Source organism: Saimiri boliviensis, chromosome 13 (assembly GCF_048565385.1).
Source record: "Saimiri boliviensis isolate mSaiBol1 chromosome 13, mSaiBol1.pri, whole genome shotgun sequence".
NCBI lineage: Eukaryota > Metazoa > Chordata > Mammalia > Primates > Cebidae > Saimiri > Saimiri boliviensis.
In genome coordinates, this window is record NC_133461.1 from 19881931 (window position 1) to 19893001 (window position 11071).

The window sequence follows — 11071 nt, forward strand, 5'->3', positions numbered from 1 at the left end:
AAAAGAGGCAACGTTCAGAGACTGAAAATCAAGCTGACCAGACCTGCCCTGGTGACAGGGGACCCAGGCTCGGGCAGGGCAGGTGATGGGTGCTGGTCCATTCAGTGTCTGCCTGCAGACCCCTGCCTCCAACAAGGCATCAGCCGTGGCCTTGGCTTCCAGGAAAGGAGATGAGGCACACAGACAAGAGACATGAAATACGCATTTCAGGAGGGAAATGAGGAAGCCGACCCGCCTAGGAAGCTCAGTGCCCTGGCCAGCAGGGTGGGCTCCAGGCTTGATGTAGGAACCAGGGAAGAGGGACTTAAAGGGTTAAGAAAGTCTCAAAGCAAAAGTAGCTGCCTAGGGAACAGGTCAAGAATGTGATGAGATTAGAGAAACAGGAAATGAAAAGCCCTGCAGGCTGCTTGGGATCCAGAGTCCTCCCTTCTTCCCAGCATCTTTCTGACCCAGAGGAATCCAAGCAGGATCTGCTGAGCGAAGTGAAAATTCCCTGTCAGGAGCTTCTCTGACTAGCCCTCTGCTGTAGACACACATGGGCCAGATGCACTTTAACAAAAGGCTCTGGGGCCAGGACGGTGGCTGACGCCTGTAATCCCAGCACTTTGGGAGGCCAAGGCAGGCAGATCACCTGAGGTCAGGAGTTCAAGACCAGCCTGGCCAACATGGCAAAACCCCATCTCTACTAAAAATACAAAAATTAGCAGGGCATGATGGCAGGCGCCTGTAATCCCAGCTACTTGGGAGACTGAGGCAGAAGAATGCCTTGAACCCAAGAGGTAGAGATTGCAGTGAGCCGAGATCATGCAACTGTACTCCAACCTGGTGACAGTAAGACTCTGTCTCCCCAAAAAAATAAAAATAAAAAAGCTCTGCTACATCTCAAGGAAAAGGAGTCCCTGGACCTACCTGAGACATAGTACTTTTTTTCTCTCCCCCGTTCGGATGATAAATGCATGCTTTTGATTCTAGAATGTGTTTAAGAGGCGTTAATACACAGTTCTTTGTATTGGTTTGCTAGCGCTGTCTTCAGAATTTTCCATGAACTGGGTGGCTTAAAACAACAGATGTGCGGCCAGGCACAGTGGCTCACGCCTATAATACCAGCAGTTTGGGAGGCCAAACTGGGTGGATCACCTGAGGTCAGGAGTTCGAGACCAGCCTGACCAACATGATGAAACCCTATCTCAACTAAAATTTTTAAAAAGTAGGCGGGGATTGTGGCAGGCCCCTGCAATCTCAGCTGCTGGGGAGGCTGAGGCAGGAGAAGCACTTAAACCTGGGAAGTGGAGGTTGCAGTGAGCTGAGATCGCGCCATTGCACTCCAGCTTTGGCAACAACAGTGAAACTCTCAAAATTAGAAAAAAAACAGATGCATTATCTCACAGTTCTGGGGACTAGAAATGTGAGGCCAAGGGCTGAGCAGCATTGGCTCCCTGTGGAAGCTCTGAGGAAGAACCAGTCCCATGTTCTTCTCCTGGCTTCTAGAGGTTGCCAGCAGCCCTAGGCCAGGAGGCGTCACCCCAATCTCTGTCTCCATCCTTATGGAACGCTCTCCCTGTGTCTGTGTCCAATCATGGGATTAGGCCCCGCCGTAGCCTGTATTACCTCCTCCTCCTGTCTCTGCAAAGACCTTGGTTCCAACTAACTGAACATTTGCAGGAAGCAGGGGGTTATGGTATTTTTTAAATTGCATTTTAGGTTTTGGGGTACATGTGAAGAACATGCAAGATTGTTGCATAGGTACACACGTGGCAGTGTGATTCGCTGCCTTCGTCCCTTTCACCTATAGCTGGCATTTCTCCCCATGCTCTCTCTCCCCAACTCCCCAACCCCACTGTCCCTTCCCTATTTCCCCCCAACAGACCCCAGTGTGTGATGCTCCCCTCCCTGTGTCCATATGTTCTTGTTATTCAACACCCACCTATGAGTGAGAACACGCGGTGTTTGATTTTCTGTTCTTGTGTCAGTTTGCTGAGAATGATGGTTTCCAGGTTCATCCATGTCCCTACAAAGGACACAAACTCATTGTTTTTGATGGCTGCATAGTATTCCATGGTGTATATGTGCCACATTTTCCCTGTCCAGCCTATCATCGATGGGCATTTGGGTTGGTTCCAGATCTTTGCTATTGTAAACAGTGCTGCAATGAACATTTGTGTGCATATGTCCTTATAGTAAAACAATTTATAATCCTCTGGATATATACCCAGTAATGGGATTGCGGGGTCAAACGAAATTTCTATTTCTAAGTCCTTGAGGAATCGTCTTGAAACAGAGTCTCACTCTACTTCCCAGGCTGGAGTGCAGTAGCATGATCTTGGCTCACGGCAACCTCCCCTTCCCGGGTTCAAGAGATTCTCCTGTCTCAGCCTCCCCATCAGCAGGGACTACAGGGATGCACCACCACGCCCAGCTAATTTTTATATTTTTAGTAGAGATGGTGTTTCACCATATTGACCAGACTGGTCTTGAGCTTCTGGCCTCGTGATCCACCCGCCTCAGCCTCCCAAAGTGCTGGGATTACAGGCGTGAGCCGTCATGCTCAACTCAACATATCTTTCGGGGAGATGCATTTAACCTATAACACTCCCCAGGTGGAGATCAGTATCGATGACACTGATATACAAACCGTGCGGGACACTGGACTCGCTTGCTAGGGCTGCCATGTGAAGTATCACAGACTGAGTGGCTTAACCAACAGGAATTCATTTTCTCCCAGTTCTGGAGGCTGTTTGCCTGAGATTAAGGCACTGACAGGGTTGGCGTCTTCTGTGGCCCCTCTCCTTGTCTCCTAGGTGACCTCCTTGTGTCCGCACGTGGTCTTCCCTCCATGCATGACTATGTTGCAAGCCCCTCTTCTTATAAGGGCACCATTATTGGTTAAGACAACCCCCACCCAACTCATCACAACCCTCACCCAACTTATCTCATTTGGGCCTAATTATCTTTTTGTTGTTGTTGTTGAGCTACTGTCTTACTCTGTTACCCAGGCTGGAGTACAGTGGCATGATCACAGCTCACTGTAGCCTCAAACTCCCAGGCTCAGGCGACCCTCCCCCTTAGCCTCCTGGGTAGCTGAGACTACAGGAATGTGCCACCATGCCCAGCTAACTTTTTATATTTTTTATAGAGATGGAGTTTTACCTTGTTGCCCAGGCTGGCCTTGAATTCCTGGGCTCAAGAGATCCGCCCACCTCGGCCTCCCAAAGAGCTAGCATTACAGGCGTGAATCACCACGTCTGGCCCAATTACCTCTTTAAAGACCCTGTCTTCAAATACAATACCATCCTGACATACTGGGACTTAAACATATGAATTTGAGGGATGCAGAATTCAGCCTATCACGTCCATGAATTACAAATAATGAAGCCTATGATAGTCCTTAGTATCAACTCCACAGTTACAGAATTGGTTCTTTTGGGATGCTTTCATTATTTTTTGCCAAACTCTGTACCTGTAGCCGATCTAAGGTTTCAGCTGACTAAGTATCATCCCAGTGTGAACGTTGATATTTTCATTCACATGAGTGAGTAATACAGATGCGAAACAAAGATGTATGTCAGAACTTATTTGTCCATAATGTGAGCAAACTTTTTTCTGAATTTTATGGTAGCTGGAGTACGGAAGACATTTCCTTATCTTCCTGTGCTATTCATAATGTAATGGTTAGACATTACACACTTTTAATTTGCACTCAACATTTTATCCATGAATTTCCTCAGTCTCGACAGTAAAACAATAAATCAAGCCCTGACTTGTAGCCACTGCTGACTTCCCTGATGACGACAGAGCACCCAAGGCTGACTCCCAGCTCCAAGGTGATGTCCCTGAACATGAACTTAGAAGGCCACACACAGTAGCATAGCGGTGATTTCCACCTTACAGACATGATAGCTGTAAACAGCTTTGAGAATACAGATAGATTTTTTTTTTTTTTTTTTTTTTTGAGACGGAGTTTCACTCTTGTTACCCAGGCTGGAGTGCACTGGCGCAATCTCGGCTCACCGCAACCTCCGCCTCCTGGGTTCAGGCAATTCTCCTGCCTCAGCCTCCTGAGTAGCTAGGATTACAGGCACAAGCCACCATGCCCAGCTAATTTTTTGTATTTTTAGTAGAGACGGGGTTTCACCATGTTGACCAGGATGGTCTCGATCTCTTGACCTCGTGATCCACCCGCCTCAGCCTCCCAAAGTGCTGGGATTACAGGCTTGAGCCACCACGCCTGGCCCAGATAGATTTTTTTAAATGTAAAATAGGAAGTGATGAATTTTGAATATTTATTACTTTTGGGCTGGGCATAGTGGCTCACAACTGTAATCGTAGCACTTTGGGAGGCTGAAGTGGGCCGATCACCTGAGGTTGGGAGTTGGGAGACCAGCCTGGCTAACATGGTGAAACCCTATCTCTACTAAAAATATAAAAATTGGCCAGGTATGGCAGCATACACCTGTAATTCCCAGCTGCTTGGAAGTCTGAGGCAGGAGAATCACTTGAACTCAGGAGAAGGAAACTGCAGCAAGCCAAGATCGTGCCACTGTACTCCAGCCTGGGTGATAGAGTGACTGTCCCAAAAAAACACATATTACTTTTGTTCTTAATATAACTTAATTGTACATTTGTGTGAGTTAGCCCCTAAAAATAATTGTGTTTAACAACCATCTGGACACTTAACGATTTAACCTGGACACTTAACTCTCAAGCCAGTGGAGACCACACTGCTGGGCTCAGGAGTCAGAATTCCTGTTTTTATTTTACGTTCAGGATATGTGTGCAGGTTCGTTATAGGTAATGTGTGTCACGGGGGTTTGGTTGCAATTCTTTAAAGGCATTGTAGATTTCCAGAGTTGGGGACAAAGCTTGGCTGTTTACAGGTGAGGAATCTTGATAAAGGTGATGTGTTAAAGCAAGGTGATGTGGCTTGGGCAAGCTCACACAGCTGTGATGAGCCTCAACAGGAGGAAGTCCCAGGCCTTACCATTGCCAGCCTAGCACAACTGCCACTGCTTGGTATCCTATGTCTAAACCTTGATTCCTTAAGAGAAAAACAATGAGGAAAGGAACAAAGTGCCTGGGGGAAGGTTGCGGGGGCGGGGGGGGGGGGGGGGCAGGAGGTGGGTGAAGCAGAGAGAGAAAGAGGAGGAGAAAGGAACCATGGATCAAGGTAGAAGGACATCCCAGACAGGGGACTGACCCTGAATTATAATAGAAATAGACAAGTATTCAGAAAAAGGAAGGCAGTTCCTTCCATGGTGGTTAATGTAAACCAAAAATACATTATCAGACCCCCAATACACCGACGGCATTCCAAATTTAACCTGAAAAACTAGTTCAGGCCATGATTGGAAGGGAGTGGGGGACATCATCCCTCATTACACCCTCCTGCCTTTCAGAAATGAGGCACAACCAGCCAGTGTTAACTAAGACTGACAGAGCAGACTTTTAACTCTGATAAGAGACTCTGACAATCTATTGTCTCTGAAGCTTACTGCCTGGAGGCTTCCTCTGCATAATAATCCAGGTCTTCTTAATCCCTTATCTTAACCCAGACACTTCCTTCTATGGATTCCAGGTCTTTAGATAAACTCTTTCAACCAGTTGCCAATGAAAAATGTTTTGAATCCACCTGTGACCTAGAAGCCACCCCACCCCATTCCAGTTCTCCTTCCTTTCCAAACCAAAACAATACACATCTGATACATGTTGATTGATGTGTCATATCTCCCTAAAATGTACCAAGCAGCCTGAGCACCTTGGACATATGTTCTCACCATTTCCTGGAGCTGTGTCCCAGGACATCAGTCACTCATTCTGGCTCAGAATAAATCTCTTAAAGTATTTTACAGAGTTTGACTCTTCACAGACATTACGGAAAAAGTTTAATCAGGAGAGAGGATATCAGTGATCTTTTTGGATGTGGCTTTTGTTTTTGTTTTGTTTTTGAGACGGAGTTTCGCTCTTGTCATCCAGGCTGGAGTGCAATGGCACAATCTCAGTTCACTGCAGCCTCCGCCTCCCAGGTTCAAGCAATTCTCCTGCCTCAGCCTCCTGCATAGCTGGAATTATGGGCGTGCGCCACCATGCCAAGCTGATTTTTTTATTTTTAGTAGAGACAGGTTTTCAACGACATTGTTCAGGCTGCTCTTGAACTCCTGACCTCAGGTGATCTGCCCGCCTGGGCCTCCCAAGGTGCTCGGATTATAGGCATGAGCCACTGCACCCGGCCTGGATGTGGTTTTTGTACGTGGTAGGAGGTAGGATTTCTGTGGTTTATGGAGTTTAAAACAACAGCCACAAAACCAGAAACGGTGAGACCAGAACACTCGCTGAGGACTTCAGCAGTGAAAAGGGACATAAATTAAGACCCCAAGATCTAGGAGGGTGGGAAAACCAAAGCACACGAGTATTTGGTGGATTTTGTTCCTGTAAGGATGGTGGATATGAGAAGGTTAGAGAGTGGCTGGGTGCAGTGGCTCACGCCTGAAATCCCAGCACTTTAAGAGGCTGAAGAGGGCAGATGACCTGAGGTCAGGAGTTCGAAACCATCCTGGCCAACATGGAGAAACTCTGTCTCTACTAAAAATATAAGAATTAGCTGGGTATGGTGGCGGGCACCCATAATCCCAGCTACTTGGAGGCTTGAACCTGCGAGGCAGAGTTTGCAGTGAGCTGAGATCACACCATGGCACTCCAGCCTGGGTGACAGAGCAAGACACCATCTCAAAAAAAAAAAAAAAAAAAAAAAAAAGAATGTTTGAAAGCAAATGGAGAAAGATGGTGGAAAGGTTGAAACGGAGCCTCCTTTTAGAGTTAGATTACTATAGCGTTTCCTACCGTGGCTGCCCACTTTGATCCATCTTACCCACTGCTGGATTGAGTCTCTCTAAGCATCTAGCGTTTCCTACCGTGGCTGCCCACTTTGATCCATCTTACCCACTGCTGGATTGAGTCTCTCTAAGCATCAGTCTCTCTCCTGTTCTAGAACAGCCATGACTCAAGGACCCTCTCTCCACTTTATCCTTCAGACACTGGTCCATTATCCAAGCTCATATATAGCCCATGCATCTTTGTGTTTGGGGATTTGAGGTGGCGTTTAAAAATGCTATTGTGTGGCCAGATATTGTGGCTAACACCTCTATTCCTAGCACTTTAGGAGGCCGAGGCAGGCAGATTACTTGAGGTTAGGATTTCGAGACCAGCCCGGCCAGCATGGCGAAACCCCGTCTCTACTAAAAATATAAAAATTAGCCGGGCATGCGGCGGGCGCCTATAATTCAAGCTACTCAGGAGGCTGAGGCAGGAGAATTGCTTGAATCCAGGAAGCAGAAGTTGCAGTGAGCCGAGATCGTGCCATTGCACTCCAGCCTGGAGGACAAGAGTGAAACTGTCTAAAAAAAAAAAAAAAAACTATTGTGTGATATTTAATACATTAAAAAGGCATAAACAATAAAACAAATGCCTATGTTCCCACCACCCAGCTTAAAAAATACAACTTGACCATTTGAAATCTAGTGTGTTCCTGATTGCATCCCCACCAGGGCTAGCCCTGGACTGAATTTGGAGGTTATCATCCTCATACATCTCTGATCGTTTGTACTACACATGTAGAACCACATAGAGCAAGATGGTCCCTTAAATTGCACTTGTTTACATTTATATATGTATAAAACTTTCTGCAGCTTTTTTCTTCCCGATGTCATTTCTGTGTGACCCTTCCGTATTGCTACGTGTAGCTCTGCTTCAGTCTTCGCTGCTGGGCTTTATTTTTTCTTGTTTCTCTTGTTGCTTGCTTTTTTTTCTTTTTTCTTTTTTTTTTTTTTTTTTTTTTAGACCAAGTCTTGCTCTGTCACCCAGGCTGGAGTGCAGTGGAGCAGGCTAGGCTCTCTGCAACCTCTGCCTCCCATGCTCAAGCGATCCTCCCACCTCAGCCTCCTGAGCAGCTAAGACTACAGGCATGCGCCACCACAGCAGGCTAACTTTTTAATTTTTACTAGAGATGAGGTTTCACCATGTTAGCCAGGCTGGTCTCGAACTCCTGAGCTCAAGCAATCCACTTGTCTCAGCCTCCCACAGTTTAGGGTTACAGACGTGAGCCACCATACCTGGCCCTGTTATTGCTTATATTATTCAGTGATTAAAAGTGCAGGCTGCAGAATCAGATGATGTGAGCTCAAATCCTATTTCTACCACTGCAGGCAACATACTTGACATTTCTGTGGCTCCATTTCCTCTTTTATAAAAGAGATGATACTAACGCTCTCCTCCCTCCGTTGTGGCTGCTAGAACTAAATGGCACAGCTCCCGCTCATGCCTCGGAATGATGCCTGCCCTATAAAAGTACTCACTCACCACTGACTCTTCCTCTTTTTCCATCTACATGACTGCCAGGAAAACCAAGCTAAGGACTAAGGTCAGAACAACATGCTCTACTCAAAAATCTCAGGCAAAATGTCAGATCAACAATACCAAGTACTTTCCGGTGCCTTAGAATGAAAATCAGTTTTTAAAACTACCAATTATTGTATTCATCTGTTACAATAAATCAAGTCATCTTTCTCATTTACGTAAATCATTCAATTATTTCCCAAACCATTTATCTTGGAGAAATATTTTTAACTTGAAAAGATTTTCTGGCTGGGCGTGGTGGCTCACGCCTGTAATCCCAGCACTTTGGGAAGCCGAGGTGGGTGGATCACCTGAGGTCAGGAGTTTGAGACCAGCCTGACCAACATGGAGAAACCCCATCTTTAAAAAAATGATTTTCCATTTTCTACAGATGAAACATGGTCAGGGCATGACTAGAGTATCTTACAAGGCAAACATAGCATTAGCATGGCTGTGACTAATGGCAACAATACGTGCCACCACCTCATCACTAGGAATCTGAGCCAGCCACAGCACCTTCTGGATTTTCTTGGCCCGCTTATTTGGCCCCAGTGTGTCAGAATGTTCCCTATCAACATCACCAAGTGTTGTAGCAAAATATCAATTTCAAAATGGGACTTGACGAAGATGGCTTGTAAATGAATTGGATTTGTATTGTATTCTCTCACCATTTTATTAAATATCCAGACATCTAATCCCGTGTAGAACGGCAATGCTTCATAGTATGTGCTATTTTGAATTACAAAATATTAGCTCAAAACTCTTGATTACCTTTATGATGTAGATTATGTTTCTAAGTGTTTTTCAATACAAAGTATATTAGTCATGCATTCAAAATGTGAATGGAAATTGCTATGTTCATTTGTCTGCCTTTGGAAAGAGCGAGTTTTTACGTTTTTTCCTTGTTAGTGGTTTCCATCGGCATCAACTATGAATCATTCTTCTGAAAAAGAGGTTATCCCAATGAAAACACATCTCATTTTTTGTTCCTTTCCAGCAGGAAAGTATGTGTCCCTTTAGTTGAGAGAATGATTTGGGGAAACTAACAACAACAAAAATTTTCTGACCATCTGAAGTCCATCCATATCACATGCCAAGAGGCTTGGCTACAGTCTCACTTCTTCCAGCTTGAGCCCGTACATTTACCAACACACTCCTTAGCATTTAGTATCAAGCACAGAATGGGCAAGACTTTCCCTAAATAAGGAAGCAACTCATTACCAAAAGACTAAATGTCTAGAAAAAGAAATAAGCCAAGCTATCTCATAACAAGCTATCTCATAAAACAGTGAAATGTTAGGCATATTGATGACATCCACAATATCAATAATAGCAGCATTGTACAGTGTATAGATCATTCTTACCTTTCATTTTTTTTTTTTTTTTTTTTTTTTTTTAGAAATCTCGCTCTCTTGCCCAGGCTGGCAAGATCTCAGCTTACTGCAACCTCCATGTCCCAGGTTCAAATGATTATCCTGCCTCAGCCTCCCAAGTAGCTGGGATTACAGGTGTGCACCACCATGCCTGGCTAATTTTTGTATTTTTAGTAGAGATGGGGTTTCATCATGTTGGCCAGGCAGGTCTCAAACTTCTGACTGCAAGTGATCCACCCGCCTTGGCCTCCCAAAGTACTGGGTTACAGATGTGAGCCACTGCACCCAGCCTCTCATTTTATTAAGAGGTTGGTCTGAATTGATCAGATTCCTCTGGCTAGACAAACAGTAGAGCCTCCTGCACTAAAATTTCCTCCTCCCTCCTTGATTCATGGCAAAATGCAAATTAAAGCTCATCTTCTCTTTCCTTTCTGGTTCCAAGTCTTTAGTTCTCAAGAGTTTATCCAGAATGCTCCCAGCACAAACCTCAACTGACCCGTGTTCAGCTACGCAATGGGCCAGGGAAACCTACTTACTTCTTAGAGCGTATTCTTTGGGCTTCACTGAATTCAGATCGGAAAGGAATTCATCAGTATCTTGCAAGCACTTCAGAGAAATGTTTCTTACAGAAAAAACAAAAGGAAATTGAAAAGACAGCAGGCAAAATAGTAGAGTCGGGCCCATCACTGTCTCCTGACCTGTTAGGCTAAGCGTCATGTCTTAGACAAAGAGCCTTATATTTATGAAACACTGGTCTATAATATGCCGAGAGTAAATGGGACCCACTCGCTCCTTAACAGGCAGAGAGACAAGCTGCGTCTCCCAGCCACCTGCAAAGCGGCTGAGATGAACAAACCATGGAAACCAATTTATATACAATTTGTTACTGTTGAGTAACATAGCACTGTGGATGTAGGGGCCGCTGACCACCTGGCTTCCTTTAGTTATGCAGATTCACATTTCCAGTTGACATGAATGATGCCGGATCTTCTCTGGTTAGATGACCTGGTGTACGTCTCTGGGTTTCAAAAATATGGTGACTATGTTCAGTAGCAATATTTGGCTTTTGTCCAAGAAGGATGATGAACTGTAAAACATTTGGATGAATGATAAGCAAAGAAGGGCTTCTCCGTGATGGTCTGTGTAGAATATGCATTTGCTAAAGCATGTGCTGGACTTTGAGAGTGGTATCAGCGTGGGAGCGTTGAACTCCCCCACGGGAAGGAAGTCGTTGCAGTAGGGCAGATACGCACACGCAGCCCACACGTAGGAGTTGAGAAAACACATCCTGGCAAGTCCGATGCTGACGAAGG

The 11071-nt window shown here is 45.4% G+C and overlaps 1 long non-coding RNA gene across 1 annotated transcript in view; it reads right to left on the reverse strand.

Annotated features, from left to right (window-relative positions):
* LOC141580771 (uncharacterized) overlaps positions 1-10457 on the reverse strand; it is a 28497-nt gene extending 18040 nt beyond the window's left edge. Inside the window, exon 1 of the long non-coding RNA XR_012513086.1 lies at positions 10295-10457. This is a non-coding gene — a long non-coding RNA (uncharacterized LOC141580771). The remainder of the gene's footprint in view (positions 1-10294) is intronic.
* Between the last annotated feature and the right edge of the window lie 614 nt (positions 10458-11071).